Genomic DNA, 25506 nt, shown 5'->3' with positions numbered 1-25506 from the left:
ATGTGGACTGGCCATGTGGGTGGTGGTGGTGGCCATCTTGAGTGCTGGCTGGTACAGGCAACATGTGCTTGGGGTGTAAGGGGGCCATTTTGAGGAGAGGCAGTGTCTGAGGCCTGCACTTATTTTGCCTACTTTTCATCCCTTATGCCCAGGGGTAGTGAGTGTTGCATGGGCCTAGTGTTTCTGAGGGGTGTCTTCTTGAATTTAAACACCATTGAGGCCATGGATGGGCTGGGATTGTGCAGATTTTATTGTTTTTAGTCGTTTTTCTGGGCCTGCTGGTGTGGCCCTTTGCCCAGGGGTGGTGAGTGTTGCATGGGCCTAGTCTTTCTGTGGGGTGTCTTCTTGAATTTAAACATAATTGAGGCCATGGATGGGTTGGGATTGTGCTTATTTTATTGTTTTTTGTCGTTTTTGGGGGGCTGCTGGTGTGGCCTTTTGCTTGCCCAGGGGTGGGGTGCATGGACTGAGTGTGCCTGTGGTGTGGTCTCACTCTCTTTGATGTAAACATCATGGATGGCATTGGATTGTGGTGATTTCTGGCTGTTTTTCTGTTTTTTGGGGGTGTACTGTTGATGTGGACTGGCCATGTGGGTGGTGGTGGTGGCCATCTTGAGTGCTGGCTGGTACAGGCAACATGTGCTTGGGGTGTAAGGGGGCCATTTTGAGGAGAGGCAGTGTCTGAGGCCTGCACTTATTTTGCCTACTTTTCATCCCTTATGCCCAGGGGTAGTGAGTGTTGCATGGGCCTAGTGTTTCTGAGGGGTGTCTTCTTGAATTTAAACACCATTGAGGCCATGGATGGGCTGGGATTGTGCAGATTTTATTGTTTTTTGTCGTTTTTTTGGGCCTGCTGGTGTGGCCCTTTGCCCAGGGGTGGTGAGTGTTGCATGGGCCTAGTCTTTCTGTGGGGTGTCTTCTTGAATTTAAACACCATTGAGGCCATGGATGGGCTGGGATTGTGCAGATTTTATTGGTTTTTGTCGTTTTTTTGGGCCTGCTGGTGTGGCCCTTTGCCCAGGGGTGGTGAGTGTTGCATGGGCCTAGTCTTTCTGTGGGGTGTCTTCTTGAATTTAAACATAATTGAGGCCATGGATGGGCTGGGATTGTGCTTATTTTATTGTTTTTTGTCGTTTTTGGGAGGCTGCTGGTGTGGCCTTTTGCTTGCCCAGGGGTGGTGGTGGTGCATGGACTGAGTGTGCCTGTGGTGTTGTCTCACTCTCTTTGATGTAAACATCATGGATGGCATTGGATTGTGGTGATTTCTGGCTGTTTTTCTGTTTTTTGGGGGTGTACTGTTGATGTGGACTGGCCATGTGGGTGGTGGTGGTGGCCATCTTGAGTGCTGGCTGGTACAGGCAACATGTGCTTGGGGTGTAAGGGGGCCATTTTGAGGAGAGGCAGTGTCTGAGGCCTGCACTTATTTTGCCTACTTTTCATCCCTTATGCCCAGGGGTAGTGAGTGTTGCATACTTGCATGTCCCTAGTCTTTCTGTGGGGTGTCTTCAATGTAAACATCATGGATGGCATGGGATTGTGCTCATTTTTCTGTGTTTTGTCGATTTTTTGGGGTGTATAACTGAACTGATGTTCCTCTGTCTTCCATTGCTTTTAGGTGCACAAGAAGACTCAATAGAACCACCAGTGCCAGGAAGAAGTCCTGCAGCGGTGTGTGCAGCATAACGTCACGCGACGTCACGTCTGGACACAGAACCCTCTGCAACTCGTGCAACTGCTGCCTGCTGACCTGCTCTGAAGAAGATGGCCCCAAAAAAAGTAACCCGTAGCTCCTCTAGCAAGAAAGGTGCCAGTAAGGAGCAGAAGAAGCAAGTTACCAAGGACACTGGTGTGCCGCCCGCCCCTTTTTTTGGGAGTAAAAAAAAAAGTATGCCTGCAGCAGCTGCAGCGGGATCTGCTGGGGACCAAGCTGGCAGCAGCACCCCCGCTCCATTGGGCTCAGTGCCACCACCACCACCACGCCAACTTAAGTCCAAGCCCTTGAGTGCTGCAGAGGCAGCCAGTATACTTCTTCAATCACCATCGACCAGTGATGTTGGCTCATCGCAAGAAAGCAGCAGCAATGTCCCTCAATCAACACAGGTTGTTGTAGCTCATCTGACGAGTGTTGAACAACCACAGCGGCAACAACAATCACATGTGCAAGTACAAGCCCAAGTACATGTGGAAGGAGAGGCAGCGCAAGGAGATGCGCAAGCAGAGGTGCATGGAGGGTCACAACAAGTGCCCACAATAGTTGTTCCTCCCGAAGTAGGGGCACATCAGGAAATCGACAATCAAGGCGAGGTATCATTTGAGGAAGCCACTCCTCCTGATGATCCTTCATTGTCTTCCACACCCCTAGCAAGGAAGAGATCAAGGGTGGTGTCTACATCCTCTTCAAGCACACCTCCTTCTGATGATACGGATCAAACTTGGGAACAAACAAAGGTAGTTAAGCGTAAAAGGAAGCTCGTCCAAAGTCTCAGAGTTATGGAGTGTGATGAGTCTCAACAAGAAGTGGCGGATACTGCTGCTGATGAAGACTCTGCCAACGACGACCCAGTCATCATAAAGGTCACTGCAGCCCCAGCGGGCATGCAGCAAACAGACATTTTGACCCTAGCCCGAAGAGCTGCTGAGCGTGATGATGATGTTGTCGATGAGGAGGCAGTGGAAACACCACAATCATTGGAGTTAAGTAGTACACCAACTCGTCCCGCTTCCATATTTCTTTCTGGCAAGAAGAGACCTCCGTCAATCTCGACCTTAATTAGTGGCGGTGAAAGTGCAAAACGTACAAAAGTTGGGCAATCCACATCCTCCACTTCATCTGGCATTAGCTTCATGACCACCACCACCAGTATCGCCGCCTCCTCCATGTCCCACAGACACTTCAAGTCCCCAGTTTGGGACTTCTTTACTGTTTGTCCAAAAAATCCAAAGTTTGCCATTTGTACCATTTGTAAGCAAGCAGTTAGTCGTGGTAAGCCAGGTACCAACTATGGTACCGGAGGCCAGAGAGGTCATCTTAGGAGACAGCACACTGTCAAATGGTTTGCGCACCTAGATGCGATCAAGAAAGGCCAAATTCAAGGAAACGTTGATGTTTCATCTGATGATGACGAGCAGGAAGAAGACGTGTCAAACACTTCCCTTACACCCAGTACCCCTGTCAGCAGCACACCCAATGTGAGGCACACTAAGAGTGTTGGAGCGAGTGAGACACCAACGCACAAAAGTTCACCAGCGAGCAAAATTGGGTCAACGAAGTCATTATCAGCCCGTAAATGCTTGGTCCAGGGCAACATTAGAACAATGCTTACTTCAGACGTGCCATATGAACGCAACCACCCACTGACGCGTCTGTATAACACTAAGCTGGCTAAAATGCTAGCTGTGGACCTTCTACCTTTTTCTTTTGTAGAAGCGGTAGGTTTTCTTGAATTAGTGGCAACGCTCTGCCCTAAATGGAAGGTTCCGAGCCGGTTCTATTTTGCCAGAGTTGCGGTTCCAGCACTACATGAAGATGTGCTGCAGGCGATTGGGGCAGCTTTGCAGAAGAGTGCTGTTCACACAATACATCTGACAACAGACATGTGGACCAGTGGCCCAGGCGATGATTACATGTGCATCACTGCACACTGGGTCTCTTTTTCAGGTGTTATAGCAAAGCTAAACGCAGGTGTTGACCCGGACCAAGTTTTCAAAGCTGCTCGGAAACATGCAACACTAGCCATGTTTGGCTTGGAGAAAAGTCACACAGCAGAAAACCTTTTGGAAGAGTTTGACAAAAAGGTCTTGACAATGCTATCCCCCCTAAAACGCAAGATTGGTTATGTTTCCACGGATAATGGCGCCAATGTAGTTAAGGCCATGTTGAAGGGTGACCATGTTAGAGTGCCGTGTTTGGCGCACTGTATCAACCTGGTAGTTCAAGAATTCTTGAGTGATAAAGAGAGTCCAGCGTTCGAGGTAATGGCCACCTGCCGCAAAATGTGCAACCATTTCAGCCATTCTTTTAAGGCCCGGAAGCATCTGCGGAGACTGCTACTTGAACGTGGAATGCCAGTGAAAGCACTCATCCAGGAGGTGGCAACACGTTGGAACTCAACCTTCTACATGCTTGAGCGTCTGTATGAGCAGTATACGGTACTCGATCACTATTTCTTGACAGAGGCTACATCTCAGAAGGAGGACCTGCGGATGAGTAAGGCGCAATGGGCCATAGTTAAAAGCCTGACAGACATGCTTCGTCCTTTTGAGTTCTTCACGCGTGCAGTCAGCCAGGAGGACTGTAATTTGGGAAAAGCTATCCCATTGTTGTGCATACTGGAGCACCAACTGATGGCGGTTTCTTCTGAGTTTCAAAAAGATGAAAAAAAAAAACCCATTTCATTTTGTCTGAGAAATTATTACATCGCCTACGTGGTGATGAACGTCTTAAAAACATCAACTCAGATCAGCATTACATTTGTGCTACTATTCTGGATCCACGCTACAAAAAGGCGCTGGCAGACAACGCATTCTTTCCTTTCGCTGATGCAGATGTTCAAAAGTACAAACATTGGTTAGCCTGGTCAGCCAAGAGGTTTGAAAAAGAACGGCAGGTTATTGAAGGAGAAGCCAGTACATCAGCATCAGCATCAGCAGGCCATCCGCAGTCACAAGAATCCACTTCTGCACTTGTGGCTGGGGCACAAGTGACCTCTCAGCCGTTAAAGACACCGGCAACTGGATCATCTGCACCACACACAATGACAACACTAACAGTGGCTGGGGAGGAGGATTGGCTAAGTTTGATGGGGTATGGTTCTCGAAAAAATGTCACAGCCAGCACAGCAAAAAGTAAGCAAAGTGGAGGAACAGTTGATGACCTTGAGTCGATGGTGCAGGACTATCTGAATGACTCAACAGTGGTCTTTCTTAATGAGGAGCCATTGCAGTATTGGCATGGCAAAAAACAATTGTGGCCACAGCTCTACAACCTGGCTATAAACTATTTGTCTTGCCCACTCGCAAGTGTGTCTTCTGAACGTGTTTTCAGTGCTGCTGGTGGCATTGTAACTCCCAAACGGAGCCGCCTCACGCCCAAAAATGTGGAGCGGCTGACAATGATCAAGATGAATCAGCACCTCATACCACCAGATTACAAAGTACGAGAAAGCACGCCGCATGAAGACGAGGAGGACAGCAACGTAGATGAGGGGATTTTTTCTCTGTTCGGTGCCACTGACCTCATCCAGCCTGAATTCGCAGAGTATGATGACGAAATCTTGTTCTTATTCCCTGACACCGAGCCCTGAAAATGAGACAATCAATCAAGAACTTTCTTTTTCGTCCTTATTCACTTTTATTCCTGTGTGCTTTGTGTCTCTCTTTCTTTGTTTTTCACAGTTAATTTAATTCAAACTTTAATCACCTAATCCCAAAAACAAGACCATCATCAGAACTGTCTTCACTTGTTTGCTTATTGATTTGAAGGTGCCGCAGTCTACATTCCTCAGGTTCACAAGTTCTGAAGAACATGCTCCTCTATCCTCCTCCTCCAGACTGCGATTTCCCTCCAAGCAGAGTGCTGGATTACGCACAATGAAGAAAGACTCAGCACTTGTGGGGGTGTTGTACTTCTTTGCGGGTGAGTTGACGGTTTTGGGCCCATTGCTGTGAAGCTCTAATAATGGACAAAAGTGTTTTGGACCAAATATGAGGTGGAAATTTCTTGCCGTTTTTGCTGACTTGCTTGCCTTTGAGGTGCTCTTTGGCGGGGTTCCGGGGGTTTGTGTGTAATTTTTGGTGTCTGTCGAAGCACTGCTGCGACAGTCTAATCTTGATTGCATTTGCTTTTCAGGAAATCCGTGGTGGAAAACAGGAGTTATGATGATTGATGATGATGATGACCTAGCTGCACAGCGCCGCGTTTGGACCGAAGGCCGAGAGACATTGTAAGTATGAGATTTAGCTTTTCCGCTGTTTGGGGGTGTTGTGTCGGGTGTTTTTTTGCGGGTGGGTTGGCGGGTCTTGCCTGGGGCATTCCTGGGAAGGTCTAATACCGGATACAAGTGTTTTGGACAAAATCCATAAGGAACAGCCTTTTTTTTGCCATTTCTTCAGACATCTTGCTCAATGTAGCGTTTTGGGGGGCTTCCTGCTGTTCGTGGGTGGGTTGCGGCCGGGGTCTCTGTCGAAGCACTGCTGCGACAGTCTAATCTTGATTGCATTTGCTTTTCAGGAAATCCGTGGTGGAAAACAGGAGTTATGATGATTGATGATGACCTAGCTGCACAGCGCGTTACTTTGGACCGAAGGCCGAGAGATATTGTAAGTATGAGATTTAGCTTTTTCGCTGTTTGGGGGTGTTGTCGCGTGTTTTTTTGCGGGTGGGTTGGCGGGTCTTGGCTGGGGCATTCCTGGGAAGGTCTAATGCCGGATAGAAGTGTTTTGGACAAAATCCTTAAGGAAAAGCCTTTTTTTTGCCATTTCTTCAGACATCTTGCTCAATGTAGCGTTTTGGGGGGCTTCCTGCTGTTCGTGGGTGGGTTGCGGCCGGGGTCTCTGTCGAAGCACTGCTGCGACAGTCTAATCTTGATTGCATTTGCTTTTCAGGAAATCCGTGGTGAAAAACAGGAGTTATGATGATTGATGATGACCTAGCTGCACAGCGCGTTACTTTGGACCGAAGGCCGAGAGATATTGTAAGTATGAGATTTAGCTTTTTCGCTGTTTGGGGGTGTTGTCGCGTGTTTTTTTGCGGGTGGGTTGGCGGGTCTTGGCTGGGGCATTCCTGGGAAGGTCTAATGCCGGATAGAAGTGTTTTGGACAAAATCCTTAAGGAAAAGCATTTTTTTTGCCATTTCTTCAGACATCTTGCTCAATGTAGCGTTTTGGGGGGCTTCCTGCTGTTCGTGGGTGGGTTGCGGCCGGGGTCTCTGTCGAAGCACTGCTGCGACAGTCTAATCTTGATTGCATTTGCTTTTCAGGAAATCCGTGGTGGAAAACAGGAGTTATGATGATTGATGATGATGACGACCTAGCTGCACAGCGCCGCGTTTGGACCGAAGGCCGAGAGACATTGTAAGTATGAGATTTAGCTTTTTCGCTGTTTGGTGGTGTTGTGTCGGGTGTTTTTTTGCGGGTGGGTTGGCGGGTCTTGCCTGGGGCATTCCTGGGAAGGTCTAATACCGGCTAGAAGTTTGTTGGACAAAATCCATAAGGAAACACCAGTTTTGGCACTTTTTGTAAGTTAGGGTTCGTTAGGGTTAGCCCTAGCAGCAGGATTGCATGTGTTTAGGGGGGTTCTATTGCAACGCGGTTCTGTTGTTGTAGAGCACTGTTGGAGCGATGCTGGCTATGGATACTTTTGCTTGCAGGCAAGTGGTTTGAATACAATCCACGGTCTGTATTTGGGTCTACTGTTACTTTCAAAGTACGTTTTGTAACCATTTTTCTGCTAGGCATCGTTTTTGGAGATATGATTGGGTTCTTCTACATTTTTGCGACTGGCTTTAGTAAGGGTCTTGGTGGGAGCATTGCTGGGAAGGTCAAATTTTGTTCTAAAACACAGTAGTACACCCACCTTGAGGGGAAAGATCCGCTATAATATTTTGGCCATACTTATTGATCCTTAAAAAGGTGACTCAGACAGAGCACGCAATTTCAAAAATATTGTACTGTCTATTAGGGAAATCAAAGTGTCACTTTTTGAACCACACAGCGTACATACCTTTTATTTATTTATCAGTGGTATTGTAATAGCACTTCCTGTTTTCCGTTCAATAATTACAGGCCGGGTTTCAGTCAACATCCGCCAGGCAGGCAGTGGACAGGGTGTCTCTTCTGTCAGTGGTCACCACCACATTGATGGACGAAGCGTCAGCTGGAATGGAGGAGTGCCGCCAATAAGAGGAATTGTTTGCTGCATGCAACTTACTTACCAATTTCAACAGGACAACTCCAACAACATACGCAATACAGATACAGTATCCATTGTTGTCTTTTATTCTATGAGTGTGACTGCATGTGCTTACCTTTAGTTTGTAACCAAAGATTGTCTGTAAACTCTGTATCTTCAATTATTGTTTGTCCATGCTCTGCTTTTTTTTTCTTCTCTCAACAAAACCTACCCAAAAAGAAACCCCCATTCCCATCCATTTTACAAACCCTAACCCTCTTCCCCCGGGCTGTGTTGTTTTGCTTGATGTCTGACTAAAATGACATCAATAATTCCACACACTTGCTGGGGAGGATAAGGTGATAGCAGCAACAGGCTGGTGAAGGAATACGAGGATATCTTCTAGACTTACTCAGCTTCAGTACTATATCTTCTAGTAGTAGTAGCCAATGTCAAATAAATTCAACGCAAGTACTAGTTATACTTGCAATACTTTACCATTTGTTAGGCTACATTATGGCACTGTTCTAGTGTACTGTCACCTGCTATTTTCTCGATCATACCGTAACCGTTGTAATGCTACAGTAAGGAGTACAAACAAGGTTTCGTTTTCTTTTTTTCCATAGGCATGCAACTGCCACTGTGTCACACCACTAGTACCACCGCAATGAGGAAATGTCACCCGCCCAGGAATGACAACGTTAATCCCCATTTCACCTGGAGCCAGCCCTGGGCCTAGCCCTAATTTCTAACACAAATTACAGGTAAGATAAGCGTTTGGTGGGAGGTAGTATAATGGAGTATTATTTCGGAGTAGACAAGAGATTGACGGTTGTACTACTAAAGTCCTACGACTGTTCAGGAAAACAAAGTTACTGTTACACCCCCGCCCCCCACCCACCAGACTGAAAAGCAGTAAAAAACAGGTATGGTCAGATAAAGTTGAAAAATATATTTATTTATCCCTAACAAAATAATCTCCCTCACCCACCCTAACCCCAACGATTGTCTCTGAAACGTCCCAAAACGATCCCAACTCCCAAATCCCACCCCCCAAAAGTCTATAAAAAAAGGGCAAGGGACACTCCACTACTGGAGGGTGCTGGTGCTGGTGCATGATGCGGCATGGGCATCATACTCCTTGCGGAGGGTGGCAAGCTCGGAGCGGAGGCCCTTAACCAAGGTCTTATACCTCAGGACCTCCTGCTCCAGGTTGGACATGCGGACTCGTAGGCGGCGTTGGCGTTCCTTGCAGCTCCTGTGGGGGGCAGCTGGTATTTCGGTTGCTTGGCGGTGGCGGTCGGCTTTCTTAGCCCGGCTCGGTCCCGCTGGCTTAGTCACGGAGGAGGATGCAGTGGTCACAGTCGAAGATGTTGCCCCGCTCGACTGCGTGTCCTCCTCCTCCTCCAGGGCCACCAGCCGCCGATACTCGGCGACTGTGGCCTCCAGCCTCCGCTGCCGGGCCAATCTAGCCTGCTCCCTCCTTGTTGTTGATTTGGAAGGAGCAACTATATGAAGAAAGAAAGACATAGTCTGTAACCAATGCTCCTTATTAATAACACAAAGTGATTGAGCCGAAAGTTGGGTCACAGAGTACAAGTAGCAAATTGAAAGCACAGTACATAACTATTGAGGACAGTATCTATGTAACCTCCCACTTCTGCATCCTTGCTCTAACAGTAGTGGTAGTTTAATGAACTAATTCTACGACCACTATGGACTTCCATTACAGTCGACTATGACAGTACACCAGTCTTATTCTTCTTCTTCTCTCTTGTTTAGGGAAATGGGTACGTTATCTTATGCAAGCCGGCAGAATGACATGGACACAGCACAGTGAAGTTGCACCCGAGAAAAAAAGTTGCACACCATGATGATGGAGACAGACTTGCGTTACTGTACCGGTCCAGTACATGCAGGTGGTGAAGCTATTACTTTTCTATTACGGGTGGCACTGAGAATACTCTGTTACAAGGGCTACTGCTTAATTAATTTACCTTTCACCCTACAGTGCAAATGAGTACTAGAAAAGGAAACTGAAGAAGCTAACTAATTTGATTATCTATCACTTCACATGGGACGTATTTAATGACAGATGAGATGACTTTAGGTGCTTTGCTTAATATTGAGTGAACAGTGATACACCCACACATGAATGACGTACTACAAGTAAACTAAAGTTATTAAGAGAGGTACGGAGTGTCCACCGTAATAACCAGATATATGCTGTGAATGCAAACGCAATACAAAGTACTGCTACTATTCATGGTAGTATTGGACACATTTACAATTTCTTTTCCTTGCCTTCCCTGCACTGGGACGGACGTGCGGGTGCGGTGGTACATGCTCTTCAAGGTAACACTTACTTCACCTGGCGACCATCTACTCTCTCTAGATACACATGTGCTATGTAAGAGTCAGAGAATACCATGCTCCAGGCATCCATTCAGTCAAAGTATACGCACACATACAGTTTCTGTTTCACCCACCCAGGCTGCTGTCCTTCCACCCATCCTTGCTTCATCATTGACCCAGCCATGCACCATACCATATTCTTTCCTTCCCAGCCACCTCTGGGTCCAAGCAAACACATATCGTTCTTCTTTGCCAGCCATCATACAAGTTCGCGTCCCACTTACTTACACCCTTCTTTCGCTTTTCGTTCATCCCATCCATCACGTTCGTCTAAGAACTTATTGGGATTCTTCTCACCAAAAACTTCACAGCTAAGTCGAAGTACATTTCGAGGAGGCTACTACCTGGTTGATTTGTAATTGTAATACACCCGTGCAGAAAGCACACTATGCAGTCTTCAATCTCAATAAGTAAGGAATATATAGCTTACCTGTTTCCGCCACCACCGTTTGATCCCCCACAGGAACGGCCACCAGCTCTTCTAACGCCGCCTCCTCCCCAGAGGCCTCCGAGTCCAAGTCCAACACAGCCACCTCCGCGCTGGCCCCGTCACCAGATGTTACACCTACAAAGTACATTTAAGAATGTTAGAATACACCACTCACTACTATATAATATTTGGTCTAGGAGAAATGTTAAAAAAACAGAATACAATGTAATAATTTGTGACTGTCTACTCCATAGTAAAAATGTCCCATTTTCCAGGGAAGGCTGTTGTCTTGCTGCACTTTTATGCACAACTGATGAATGCTTGCTTTTGATTTTTAACACGCACCACTTTTTCTCCTAACAGACAGAAGCTTGACTCCTGAGTCCTAAGAACACGACCAGGATCAAGTTCAAACTAGGTGAGAGTTCGGCTCGACCACAAGAAATGTGTCCAATTAATCGTCAGCACTAACCACTTTTCCGTTTACAGTTAAATAGTTTTATGACAAAGTAGATTTTAATAAATGTGTTTACTTTTAATAAAGCTTTTACACTTAAATAGACTCTGTGGTTTTTGTTCCTCTAGACTAGAGTGGATGAGCTAAAGGTTTTTGAATTTTTGCAAGCATGAGTGCCTCTGACACTTCTTGACTGTGCTGTGACTCCGTACTACTCTCTTGTCCTGCGTACGATAATCTAGAGATCATTGGGGATCTATAATCGGTGACTTCGGGAGCTGAATGACTCTGCCACACTATCTAGTCAGTAAGGAGACAGTGCATAGAGGTATTGCTGAATATAATGGGAGTCCAATGGAATTGCCAAATGTCCAATCTTAGTTAGCTACACAGACAGACTAATAAGAATAGTCTAGTAATACCACAGGGAGTCATATTCGAGGCAGGATAAGAATTTATATCCAGTCTACAAGAAGATCAAAGACGATTTAGAAAAAATCGAATGAGGAACGCTAGGAAAAAATAGGTACTGTTTATTAAAATGTAAACTTACTGGGGCCAGCAAAGGAGCCCTCGCCTGCCCGATCCTGGCCTGCATCCTCAGCACCCTCCTCCTGTGTCCTCTTGCCCTTGGGGGGAGCTGATGTACAACATGAAAGAAAGAAAAACCAGAAAACATGGATGAGATTTTTCAACCAAATCAAACATTTCAAAAGAACAATAACAACATATTTTGGAAAAATAGCAAATAGATAGACAACTATTCCACGGGATCTATCTCATGTGGTATACTACGTTATTCGTATTGCCTGATTTGCGGAACGTTGACTTAGAAAGTTCCTATGTAACTCAATAAACAGACTACTAAAGAGGTTTGCCTAGGCCTGGCACTGCAGGCAGCAGTGCGCAACACGTGACAGACAAAGTCCATCCTGCTTGCAGATCAGTGAATACTCAAACTATCAATCCACCCGCCACCACCGCCACTATTTCTTCTGATAGCCATGTGACTGTCTAAAGGAAGGACTGGACTTCAGTCTGTTGGGGCTGATTTATAAGTCCCTTGCGGAAGTTGCGGCTGATTTTCCTCCATTGTTGCGTGCCTTTTCTGACGCAGCGGCAGAACAAAAGACTCGCCATGGTGTTGGTGCGGCGTATATATTAAAAAAAAAAACACATATGGGCATATGGGCGATGCATCACGTTGTAAAGCCCTGCGCCATCAGGGGGCGTTCCGGCGCAAGGGAGGGCGTACCTGCGCAGGAACGAATCCTAAAAGTGGCTGAGGGAAATCTACAAGATGTCAATCAGTCAATTTTTAGGACAATGATGCATGACTCAAACCCTGCGCGCTTGAAGCCGACGTACGGCTTGATGCAGCATTGGGGAGATAGGGTACCCCAGAGCATTGCTGGAGCTGCGCCATCGTTGGCACGCAACTCCAGCAATGCGCTGCCTTTACGGCACAGATGCGTAAGGCTTCTGTGACGTTTTGGGCCAATGGGTGGTGGTGGCATGGCACACAATTACTGCCGCATCCCTGCTACTTTGCAGGGATGCGCCGGTAATTGAAAATATGACCCTTACTGTCTAGCATTACGCAGTTCTTTTCTTTACAGTACACTCATACATAATTTCTCAGGCCAATGAAATGCTTCTGAACACAACATACAAAACAAAGAAGCATAGTAGCAAGCAAGGCTACTGAGAAGGAGAGCAGTGCACCTGAAAATGAAATGCATAGAAGATTTTGAAATATAATTTACCTCAATGTAATCGGCAGCATTATTGCTCTTGGTAAAGAACAAAGATTTGCAAATAACAGAGCAGGATAAAACAGAGTAGTAAATGTACTACTACTACTACTCACCAAGCCCGGGGACCTCTACGCCGAGCGCGTCCAGCAAGTCCCGCTCCCGGTCCATGACATCGGTCCAGCGGTGGGTGGCCTGGTTATATGTGCGCCGGACCCCAGAGATCTTGTACATGGCCCGGCACACCTTCTCCCACCGCTGGCGGCGCTCCCGGATGCCATAGCCGGTCGCGATCTTGCCGCCTCCCAGGATCGTCTTGGGGAGGCGGCGCTGGACGTGGAAGATCAGTGCCGCCACTTCCTCCGCGCTGAAGATCTCCCTCGGGACCACTTGCTCCCCCCTTAAACGCCCGCACGGGAGCCGGGCACGGGGTGCGGGACCCTTCCCCTTCTCAGGGTGCTTCCCGGCTCCCTTTACCATGGTCTGGGCAGAAATAAACTTAAATGATAAAGAAGAAATAGAATAGTGAAGAAGAAAAGAAAAGAGTTTAAAAAAGTAGTTTAAAAGTAAATAAAAGCTGCAGAAAACACAAAAATATAGAGCTAGAAAAATAGAGGGTTAGATAATAAGTAAAATTAGATCAAAAAAACTTCAAACAAGCAAAGGATGGCAGAGATTGAGAGAGGATACAGAAAGCATGCCCAGAACCATAGCAATGAATGAGAAACAAGATGGCCGCGCCCGTTCACGACCGCGTGGGTAAGTTCGCGCGAGATTTTCCTTGCGAGTACGCGCGAAATTGTACTAGCGAGCAGCACACTTTGCGAGATTACACATAGCGGGCGGAAACGGAATTACGTCACGCCAACAAGATGGCCGCGCCCGTGTACGACCGATAGGGTAACTTGGCAAACGAATAGCTAGAAGCGCCTCGCGAACACGCGCAAGATCACGCGAACATACACGTCGCAACAAAAACAATTTTGTATTCGCACGTATTCGCGGCTTCCGAAATCGATCTCGCACGGATTCGCGCCCCAAAAAACGCGCGAAATTGCAAAAAAAACGATTTTAGCTAAAATGAAAGCAATGAGCAGGTGCAAAAGTTCAAACTTAACATTAGTAACATTCAAGGTAGTGCTTCCTGATGGGCCCCTCCAGAGTTTGCAACAATTCTATGACCCTGCTATGACCCAAACAGCAGGCTCATAGAATAGCACCATAAAGGTCCTGTAAAAAAAAAATTTCACTGCAACAAAAAGCAAATTACAGATAAGGAAGGAAGCAGGTGCCAGCCAGACTGGAACTTTCAAAATTACTGACACATTAATGAAACACAAATTAATTGATGGCAGTTGAAGAAGGGCAGGTGTGCTTGCTTTTTTCAACCACCATAATCTACAGTGATAAATAAACCTAATAGGTGCCAGTGAGGATGTACTAGAGGGTGGCATGGGTGTCCCAGAGGGTGGCAGTGGTGAAACAGAGGGTGCTGTGAACCTGTGATGATAAACCAGACGTAGAAACAACATAGTCGCGGCCGTTGCAAGCCGAAAAGTAAGTTCGCAATTGCGAACTTGTCCCAAAATCGGCGCGAACACGCGCCAACACAAAAAACGGAAAAATCCGCTAGAGTTCGCGGATCTTCGCGGATTGCGAATCCGTAAATCCGCAATTTCGCGTACGCGAGATCCGCTAGATCCGCCCATGCTTAATTACTACCCAACACAATGGTACTTATTGTATCGACCTCAGATGGAGCTGAGGCTGAGTGTACCCACTAGGATTTTAACCTGTGATCATGAGGTCGAACACAGGCCCCTACAGTGGATTCCACCAGACCTAGTGGCACCCTCTGTGGCATAAATTGTTGCTTTGACCTACACCTGGCTTTGGTCCATAATGATATAACTATTTGTCCTAAATAAACAAAACAAGAAAAGGCAAGAATATACCATCATCATACTTTATTCGACAATTAAGTCATAAAAGCGTACATAAAAACATATATAAAACCACAGTTTTTCAGTATAAAATTCCAATAAAAACAATTCAATAAATATCTAAGAATGAATTAAACTACTATAGACAATTGCCGAATATCAATTATCTTAAATGCATAAAATCTAAAATCATAAAACAAAGTCCATAATTTTTAACAGAACAGGGGGTGTTGTACATAGGTTACATAAGTTGAGTAGGCCCCATATTTACACACAATCAACAATAGTAATTAATCAATAATCAGAGCCCTTCCGCAACAAGACACATACAGATTACCCACGCCCATTTCAGAAATTTAGCCATAGCAGTAGCAATTAAGGGGCAGGGGTCAGTACTTAAACTTCTTAAGGCCTCTGCATGCCTGCGTGTGCCAATCACTCTGCAGATAGGTTTAACCCACATGGCTCTGGGTGCAGAATATAAGGGGCAAAAGAAGAGGAAATTACTTGTTGTTTCTCAATCTTCACCACACCTAGGGCATTTATCCTTTCCGTTTTCCCCTGCCCAATTGGCTGTAAAATACCTAACTGGAAGGGAGCCTACTCTAAATTGGAAATAGAGTTTGCGATCCTGATTTTTCTCTATGGCATCCCAATACAGTTCCAGTTTCGGTTGGGCCTTAAACTCTAGGAAACGGCCTGTTAGGTGTGAGGAAAAACCCCTTATACATACTTCTGCATTTACCATCTCCCAATAGCTTACTTTCAGAATTTTCTTGGAAGGGAATGCAGCATTTATCGGATCGTCCCATAGCTCTCTCAGTCCCAACCTAATTAGTAGGGACAGAATGGACTTCAGCCAGTGGATTTTTTGGCAGCCATCTTTTGTCATAATCTCCCTTAAACCCTGTGCGCAATGTTGAAGTTCCTCTGTGGTCCACAGTCGTCGCCAGTACAGCAAAGGCCATAGAGAGACAAGGTCCTGGACCGCTTTTTGTCCAAGATCCCACATTAGAGGTGTTAGAGGAGTAATTATAGGGACGCTAGTTGCTTTGCGCAAAAATTCATTTTCTGCTAGCGTCAAATTTTTCAAATTCTGAAAGCCCCATAGATCGGCACCATACAATGTCGAGCTTAGCACCTTCACCCTATAGATTTCCAATAGTGGGCTAATGGGCTTTGTTGTTGATGAGCTGAACTTTTTCAGAAGGATGCCAGCCTGTTGATGATGTTTTAATACTGCAATATCTAATTGGCTGGTCCACCCCAGATCTCTCTGGAGTGTGACCCCCAGATAGGTGAAGGCGTCAACCCGCTCTAGTGGGGCGCCATTCATATACATCGCTCCTCTGAAAGGTTTAGCAGACCCAGATGGTTTACGGCCGTTAAGGACCATAAACTTTGTTTTTGCCGTGTTTATTTCAAGACCTCTCTTCAGACAAAAAATGTCAAAGCGCTTTAAAGCGCGCTGGAGCTTGCTTGGCGTTTTTGACATAATCAATGTATCGTCGGCGAACATGAGGATCAGGACCCGCTCACCACACATAGCCGGGGCATCAGTCGGGATCAGGGAGAGGAACTCAGCCACCCCCTTCACGAAGAGCGAGAACAAGGTCGGTGCCATGACACAACCTTGTCTCACTCCTCGCTCAACCGGGAAGGTTTCCGTTACCTCTCCCTGACGACCCCACCGAACCCGGGCGAACGTATCCTCATGTAGGCGGACGATTAGGCTCAACAGCTCAGGCGCCATCCCCAACCCTGCAAGGACTTGCCAGAGAATTTTTCGCGGAACAAGGTCGAAAGCCGCACTTAAGTCAACAAAGACCGCGTACAGGGTGCCTTTCTCCAAGATCACCGTACGCCACTATAGCATGATAAAGCTAAAGACCTGGTCTATAGTGCTTGTTTTCGGGCGAAAGCCAGCCTGGAGGTGACTAAGGATGTTATCATCATCCATCCAGGACTGGATTTTGCCCAATACAAGTCAGCCCACAATCTTTTGGATCAAGTCGATCAGACTTATCGTTCTATAATTAGCTGCTGATGACTTATCCCCTATTTTATACACTGGTACTATCTCTGCACCTTTCCATGATTGGGGTACCTCCATCCCTTGTGCTATGGCATTTGCCACATACAGGATATACATCCTCCAGCGGGCTCTGTTATTCAAAAATACGTCTGCGGGCACACAGTCCATGCCTGAAGCGCGACCCTCGTTAACTAGGTCTAGTGCCCTGTCCACTTCTCCTAAGGTAAAAGTGGCTTCTTTATAAAAGGCATGGACGAACACCCCCTCGCTACTATCAGCTACACTGCTAGCATATTGGGGGCTAAAATACTCGACCCATGAGTTTTGATCAACATTATTTTAAGGACTCTCTCTATGCCCTCCCCTGTCCCATTTAAAAATATTCCAAAAGAGTTTGGGGTTTTTAGACTTACATGCCATTTTGAGATCTTGCCACCAGTTATGTTCCCCTTCCTTTTTTGCTACATATTGCATTTGTTTATAATTTGTGCGGGCCAGCTTTATTTTCCTTAGGTCTTTAGTCTTTAAAGCAAGGCCTAGATCTCCCCTAGCTTGGCGGCAGAGGTCATTGTACCAGCTTTCTTCTTTTCTAGTCTGGGATCTGCTGCCTAAATTAGGTTTGCAAAAGTATTTTTTTAATTTAGCAAACAGGCTATTATGAATCTCCGTCAGGGGTTGATGCGAAGGGCCAATCAAAGTGGCCTCCTCAATAGCTACTAGTGCTCCTTCCAGATCCTCACTAATATCAGAAATAATTTCCTGATGCCCCACAACCTGGCACCACTTAAGCGGCGCTCATCGTTTGACAATACCAAATCAGGCAAAATTGATCCTCCAGGAATCTCATTCTTTTTATGAAGTCCCAAATTAAACGATGCCGAAAGAGGGTTGTGGTCACTCTCGACACGAGCAACCACCTCCATATCTAGGAGAGTACTCCACAACTTAAGCGGGACAAGCAAATAATCAATATTACTTGCCCTTACACCATTGTCAAAAGTTTCCTTTCCCATTTTGTCTAACAATGTGCGCCCATTAGCAGCCCTTAGCTGATTCCCCATACAGAGGCCCTTCATCTGTATCGCGGCCTCTGTCCATTTTTTTATAGGATTAATACCCAGTTGTGGAATTCCCCACCTGCAGTCCTCCTCCTCTGTTAAGTAAGTATCATCCAAACCGAGGGGCTCAAACCTAGTATTAAAGTCCCCCGCGATTAATGGCAGTATGTTGGGGGGACTAAGCCTGCAACAATGATTCTAACTTTGCAAGCACATCAGATTTCTTACCACCTGGAAGCCCCCTTGCATATACATTGTAAATATCAATTCTTAAGTCATTTGGGAATCTAAGTCTAATAACTAAGATGTCACTACTCGTCACAGGAAGCTGCTGAATATGACATTTAAGACTCTGTCTAACCCATATGACCAGACCCCCATAGGGCGACCCTGACTTTTTTGACTGCTGGGACAAAGAAATCAAGTATCCCACTTTATATATAGCATCAATTGCCCACACCTCCTGGAACAGGCATATGTCAAAGTAATCAATAAATTGCTGCCAACCAGGCAAAATAAGTTTAGTCCCTATTCCTGCCACATTCCATGAAATGAAGGAGGTGTAGCATACTGGCTCTCTGGAAACTGGAATCAAGTCGCCCCCAGTAGGATCATCACTTAACCTATGATATACAATGTTCTGGCATTCCAGGGAATAATATTCATTGTGTAACACAGTATTAGCAGTGGCTGTAACATTATAACCAGCATTGCCCTCCCCCACAGTATTAACAATGGCTGTAGCCTTATAACCAGCATTGCCCTACCGCGCTACGCTGTTCCCTTGAGTAGGCATTATATTTAGGCTCAGGTTCAGTTCCCCCTCGTCCCTGTTCCTCTCTACTGTACTACATAATGCGGGACTCAGATATGCATGATGTCAGTCGCAATCCGCCAGCCCAGAGAGAGCCTTGAATCTATTGAACAGCCTTACATTCCCCAATGGGCAGTAGTTTGGTGTGGTACCCTGCTGAAAAATATCCCTCTCAGAGGGAACTGGAGGGCCATAGAAGTAAGCAAGTGGAAGGATCTGAATCCCAGGGGGAGGATCATTGTAAGGCCAATTACAAATGTGATTAACACATCTGTAATTTCTAAAATTGACAATAATACAGTCCCCTGCGACAGTCTTACATCTTCTTCCAATCCAATTGACTCTTCGAACATCCATGATCTCTGCTCGCATATTAGTTGGCAATGGGCGGAACTTATTAAGCCAAAAAATACACTTATGTTTGAGATCAAGATAAGATTCCTGCTTCCCCTGAGCAACTGGTGGGACCCCGACCAACACTACTACAAAAGGGGCTGATTGGGGAGAGAGATCAATGTAGGGTAGTTGAGCGTAATCATATACCGGGGGTAGGTGGGGCAGATTTTGTTGTCTAGCTTCCCTCCTTCTACCGTTGCCCTGAGTTATTCCATTATTCCCTACCAATGATGACTCAGCCCCTACTTTGTTTGGGACCGGGTGTAAGGCTTTAGTTACATTCTTAGCCTGGGGACATCTATTAGTATGTGCTATACTCCCATCCCCTGCCGGCACCGGAGGCTGAGAGATAGCAGGGGGCACCCCTTTACTAGGCTGGATTGCTTTGTCCCCCTCAATCGTCGTACCACTAGAGCTAAGATCAGTTGTATTATGCACAGTTGATATTATCGGGCGAGCAGCAGTGATACTGTTCCTCAGTCCTGCCTTCTTTTGGGCTTGTGAGAGTGAAAGTTCAAGACATAACAGTCTATTTTCTATTGAGTCCAACCGATCATGGATTGGATGGCATATCTTCTTAATAGTGCCCTCCAATTTTTTCCAAAACAGAGGGCCCAAATCTGGATAAGGCTCCACCCCCACAGAGATTGGATTTATATTATGGCCATCTTTACCATGTGGACCAGGCTGCTTAGGGCTGTGTGGTGGAATTACCACCGAGTCCTCTTTAGTAGCAGAGTTTTTTGCGCTTTTTGCCTTCCTTCCCCCTGTATGTGATTGTGCCCCTGGTCGCTTTCTCTTTGCTGGTGCACCCCCAGTCTTTCGTACCGTTCCTTGTTTTGCTTGGCATGCTGAGCGTGTTCTTATATTAGGTGTTGGGGCTCTGTTTACATCCCCTTCGGAACCTTTGCTATTAAACGAGGCCTCGCATGTATCAAGGATAATTACTGGCTGGGGCGATAGGGATCTCGCCTCCACTCCCGATGGCGGAAGCGTCCCCTCTATATCAGCATGATGACTCCAGGGCGATATGCTCCTCGCCAGGGTGCCCAGGGAAGATCTTTTATCAAAGGCAATGTCCAGGGAGAGCCTTTTCTCAGTGAGCTCTATGTCCTTTGCCAGGGCTGATGACACTCTAATCAAAATGTTATCTAAAGTGCCCATTAGTGTGCCCCCAGTGGATTTCCTTCCGACTGTCCCTTCTTCGGGCGTGGCAGCCATGTTTAGTTACAACAGGTGGGAGGCTAGTGTTGCTGCACAACCAAATATATATATCTGCCCAATGATATATATTGAAGCACTAACCTTGTTGTTCTAGAGCTCCAGGTATTTGTATTTGTATTTGTATTTTAGACTTGTAGAGCGCCTTATCACCCCGGGGTCTCTAAGCGCTTGACAGGCGAGTGAATACTGGCAGGGGGAAAACAGACTAGATATTACCCCATGCCTCTTGGAAAAGCACGGTTTTTAGCTTTTTCCTAAAAGGCAGGAGTCTGGTTTCTTTGCGCAGATTTTCAGGCAGTTGGTTCCAGGCTTTAGGCATTGTGTGGGAAAATGTCCGACCACCGATAGTGGATCGTTTGATCCTAGGACAGATCAATAGAGCGGCGTTGGCTGAGCGTAAGTTCCTGTTGGGGGCATATGGGACAAGGCGTTTTTTGATGTATTTCGGGGCTTGCCCATATAAGGCTTTCTGCGTAATGCATAGGCCTTTGAACTTGGCTCGTTGATTTACTGGCAACCAGTGTAGCTCCCGAAGAAGAGGGGTGGCTGGTGTCCTTCTTGGTTTATTGTAAATAAGTCTGGCCGAGTCATTCATGACGATCTGAAGTCTCTTGGTGAGTTTTTTCGGGATGCCGAAATACATGGCATTGCCATAATCCAATAGGGCCAGAATTAAGGCTGACACTGCTCTTCTGAGGGTGTCTGCCTTTAAAATGGGAGCTAACTTGCGCAGTTGTCTCAGGAGGCCTACACAGGTGCCCACCACCGCCGAGACCTGGGCTGACATAGTGAGATTTGTGTCGATGATTATGCCCAGGCTTTTTACTGCTGTTGCCGGTATTGGGGGGTTACCTAATTCTGAGGGCCAAAGGAGGTCGCACCAGGGGCTAGATGAAGTTGTGATAGGAAGAACCTCCGTCTTATCCGGGTTGATTTTTAAAAAGTTTGCCGTCATCCAATTGACGGTAAATTTTAGAATATTCTTCAGTTTTTGATCAGCCATAGGGGAATTGCCTATCTGAATGATGATCTGGGTGTCGTCAGCATAATTATATATATTACAGTCCATCTGATTCAGCGATGAAATGAGGGGCTGCAGATACGTGTTAAACATCAAGGGGGACAAGGCAGAGCCCTGCGGGACGCCGCATGTAATTTTAGCAGCCTCTGACACCAGGTCATTCAGTTGTACTTTCTGGACCCGTCCACCAAGGAACGAGGTCAGCCAGGCGTGGGCCGTGCCCTTGATGCCAAACTCCCCCAACCGCGACAGAAGGAGGTCATGATTGACCGTATCAAATGCCGCGGAGAGGTCGAGTAGCACCAGGGCACAGGGATCTTTATTATCTGTTTTAAGGCGTAGGTCATCTAGCACTGATAGCATGACTAGTTCCGTGCTGTTGTGGGCTCTAAACCCAGCTTGGTTGGGTTCGAGTAGTGCATTACTCTCGAGGTGGTGCGAGAGGGTAGACAGCACGTGATGTTCCAGTATTTTAGCTAAAAAAGGCAGTTGAGATATGGGCCTGTAATTCTTTAGAATCTTGGTGTCGGCACCGGCCTTTTTTAGCAGGGGGATCAGTCTCGCCTCTTTAAGAGTAGAGGGGACTAGTCCCGAGGTAAGGGAACTATTTAGGAGTGATAAAATATCCTCCTCCAGCCCTGGCCATGCTTGTTTAAATATCTGCGGGGGGCAAGGGTCCGCCGGAGAACCTGATTTAACTTGGTTCATCACTTTTGTCAGAGAGTCCTTGGTGAATAGGGGTAGGGAGGTTAAAGGCTCAGTGATTGTGGGCGGGACAGGTATCGGAGTTACCGGGCAGTCAAATCTGGGGGTGCTTTCGATTTCTATCAGAAGGTCGGATATCTTTGAGGTAAAGAAGGATTGAAAATTATGGCAATCTTCTTGCGTAAAAGAGGGCGGTTGTTCCTTCTTTTTCCTCAGTTCAGTGAGAACTTGGAAAATTTCCTTCTGGGGGTTAGGTGCTGTGGCAATTCTGCTCTCGTAGAACTCACTTTTTCTAGTTCTGATGGCTTGTTTATACAAGGCGAGCTTTTCCTTATATAGAGTTTGGCAGTTAAGATCATACCCCTTTCGCCAGGCTCTCTCGCACTGTCGCAGGGCACGTTTTAGGAGTCTCAAATCGTCATTGAACCAGGGGGCGCCTTTGCCTTTTTCCCTGATTTTTATCTTACGTGCTGGGGCAACCACCTCTATTGCAGATTCCAATTTTTGCGATAGCTTTTGACTAGCCTTCTCTAGGTCATCTTCAGGTAGTCTGTCTAAGTGGGAAGGTTGCTGTAAAGTTGATAGCAAAATATCCGGATTAATGCAGTTCCATCTTCTCACTACCCGCCATTTGTCGGATGAGATGTTTTCTTGTTTCGGAAAAGCTAGGATACCCTGTAAAAGGTAGTGATCTGACCAAATGCAAGGCAAAGAAGTGACTGGGCACAGGGCAGGAACAGAAGTCCATATCAGGTCCAAAGTATGGCCCTTCAAGTGTGTTGGGCCTGTCACAATCTGGGTTAATTCTAGTGCGGTCATTGCGTCTTCGAGCTGTTTGGACGTGATGTCTCTAATGGGCTCCTCCCAGTGGAGATTAAAATCGCCCATCACCACGAGACCCTCATATCTCGTACGGAGGTCGTGGACCAGACCCAAGAAAGGTTCTAGAAATGTTGGGGGGGTTTTAGGCGGGCGGTATACAATGATTATCGTGAGGCAATTGGTTGGAGAGCAGAGCTTGACGCCTAGGATGTCTGCTCCCTCAATGCATTCCGCACAGATAGTTTCTGCTTTGAAGGCATTTTTATATAGCAGCGCTACTCCCCCCCCCTTTTCTGCCATCTTTTCTGTTATGAGAGATAGCACCAAAGTTGGGTGGGAGGGCGGCCACTAGGTCGGGCACAGAGGAGTCATCCAGCCATGTCTCCGTAACTCCTAGAATATCTATGTTCCCCTCCTGAAGCAGGGAGAATACCTCTAAATTGTGTTTTTGGAGCGACCGAGTGTTCAGCAAGCTGACACTCAATGACGTTACCGCAGCTCTCCTACTTCTCTGATCGAGTTTTTTTTTGGCTGGTTCAGCTGCGGGCTTCAGGATGTTCTCCCGCCTCAGAAACTGCTGTGTATGTAGGCTAATGGAGTAGGCAGCGCTATTAAGCGCAATTAGGTTTTCCTTGGAATAACATGGCACTGAGCCGAGGGTCATGGCCCCTGGTCCCGGCCGGTCGCGGACGGGCGCAGACGGGCTTGCCTTTGGCGCGCCTTCGGCGCCCCACCGGCGCCCCCGCTGCGCCTGTCCGCTGCGCTGCCTGTATGAGGGTTCCATTTTATGCCCACGAGGGCGGGAGGGTGGGTGTGGCTAAGCGCTTGCTTCTTTTTCCCCCAGCCTTTTCCTCATCTAAGATGGCCGCCGCTAGTAGTCCTACCTCGAGGTCAGTGACCTGGGAGCAGGGATAGCTTCAGATAGAAAAAGCAGGTAGATTTTGAAGAGCAGGACCCGGCTTTCCGCCTCAGGACACTGCAGAAAAGAGCGATTTAGGCAGAGGGTAGGTGCTGAGCAAAGTAGCAATAATCACAGTGCAAAACACGCAGGTTTAAAAAAATGCAACAGGTATTTTTAAAATTTGTTAAAAGGAACAAACGCTTTCGCACACAAACGTAGCACTCACTCACTCGCAATCAGGTGTAAGTGGGGTGGCCCGTCCCGGTCTTGAACGGGCTTAAACAGGCCCGCCCTTTGCCCGGGCTTCGCCCGGCGCGTGTCCGCGCTGCGGAGATAGTTCTGCCAATTATATACTTCTGGGTCGGTGGTGGGAGGTGCAGGCTCTCTGCCGGTCTCCCCGGTGTCAGCTGGGGCTTGTAGTCGCGGGTCCTCTGCTCAGGTCAAGTAAAAAAAAATAGCAAGCGTCTCGAAGCGTCTCCCGCGAAGCAGGAGGCGCGAGAAGTATTTCAGCCCCCTGGTCAGTGGTGGGAGGGGCAGGCTCTCTGCCGGTCTCCCCGGTGTCAGCTGGGGCTTGTAGTCGCGGTTGCTGCCACGGGTCCTGCCGTGGGTCCTCTGCTCAGGGCAAGTTAAAAAAAATAGCAAGCGTCTCGAAGCGTCTCCCAAAAATATACCTTGTCTCATGTCTAGCAAAAGGAGTTTGATGACAGTGATATGAGTATAAAGCATTGTGGTTAAAGACTAGAGAAGTGGCTGGGTTCGTAGTGTAAGGTATAACGCAATGCAGTGGGTGGGACACTTGCAAAGAGATTTTATGAGCAGAAACTCTCAGCATAAACCTATTCATTAGATAAATGTAGTAGTAGTCCTAAAAGTTCTAACACTCCATACAAAACATAATTTTACCTTCTGGTGCGCTTCCCAAGACATTGAACAAGACAGTTTCTCAGGACGCCTACAATAGTTTGGCCACAGAGCTATGCAGCACGGTAAAGCTACTGGATTTAGGCTAACAAAGAGGTCATGTGCATTATTTTTGCCAGTATAGATTTGAAGAGATGTTCTGGGCAATGAGAAGAGACATTGAATGACACATTTGCCCAATTGCTATTTCCAAAGTTCCCACTGTAAAATAAAAGGAATCAAAAGGGTCCTAACAAATTGATAACTGTAACTGACTTTAAAAACCCTCTAGGACAAAAATAGAGTCTTAATTGCAAAACTTGCTATCCATCCATCCATCCATCCGTCCATCCATCCATCCATCCATCCATCCGTCCATCCATCCATCCATCCATCCATCCATCCATCCATCCATCCATCCATCCATCCATCCATCCATCTATCCATCCATCCATGTATTACCCACTGGCTAGTTTACGGAAATGTCTTTTTGAGTTTGCTAATAACTTTGACAACGTTCAACAAATCTTCACCAAACTTTTTTTAAAGGGGTCTTTTTACCTCAGTTCCTTCCTGGAAAGCTTTGTGGAATCTGTCAAGAAAAGGAGGGGCTCTAAAATGTAATTTCCATAGAGATTTTTAAAAAGCGCTACAGCCCAAACGGCTTAACAAAATGACACCAGATTTGGCAGGAAGCTATATCTTGGTCAAGAAAGCGAGCTTTGTTGATTTGGTATAAATCC

Source organism: Lissotriton helveticus, chromosome 7 (assembly GCF_964261635.1).
Source record: "Lissotriton helveticus chromosome 7, aLisHel1.1, whole genome shotgun sequence".
NCBI classification, from domain to species: domain Eukaryota; kingdom Metazoa; phylum Chordata; class Amphibia; order Caudata; family Salamandridae; genus Lissotriton; species Lissotriton helveticus.
Note: the sequence above shows the minus strand (reverse complement) of the source record.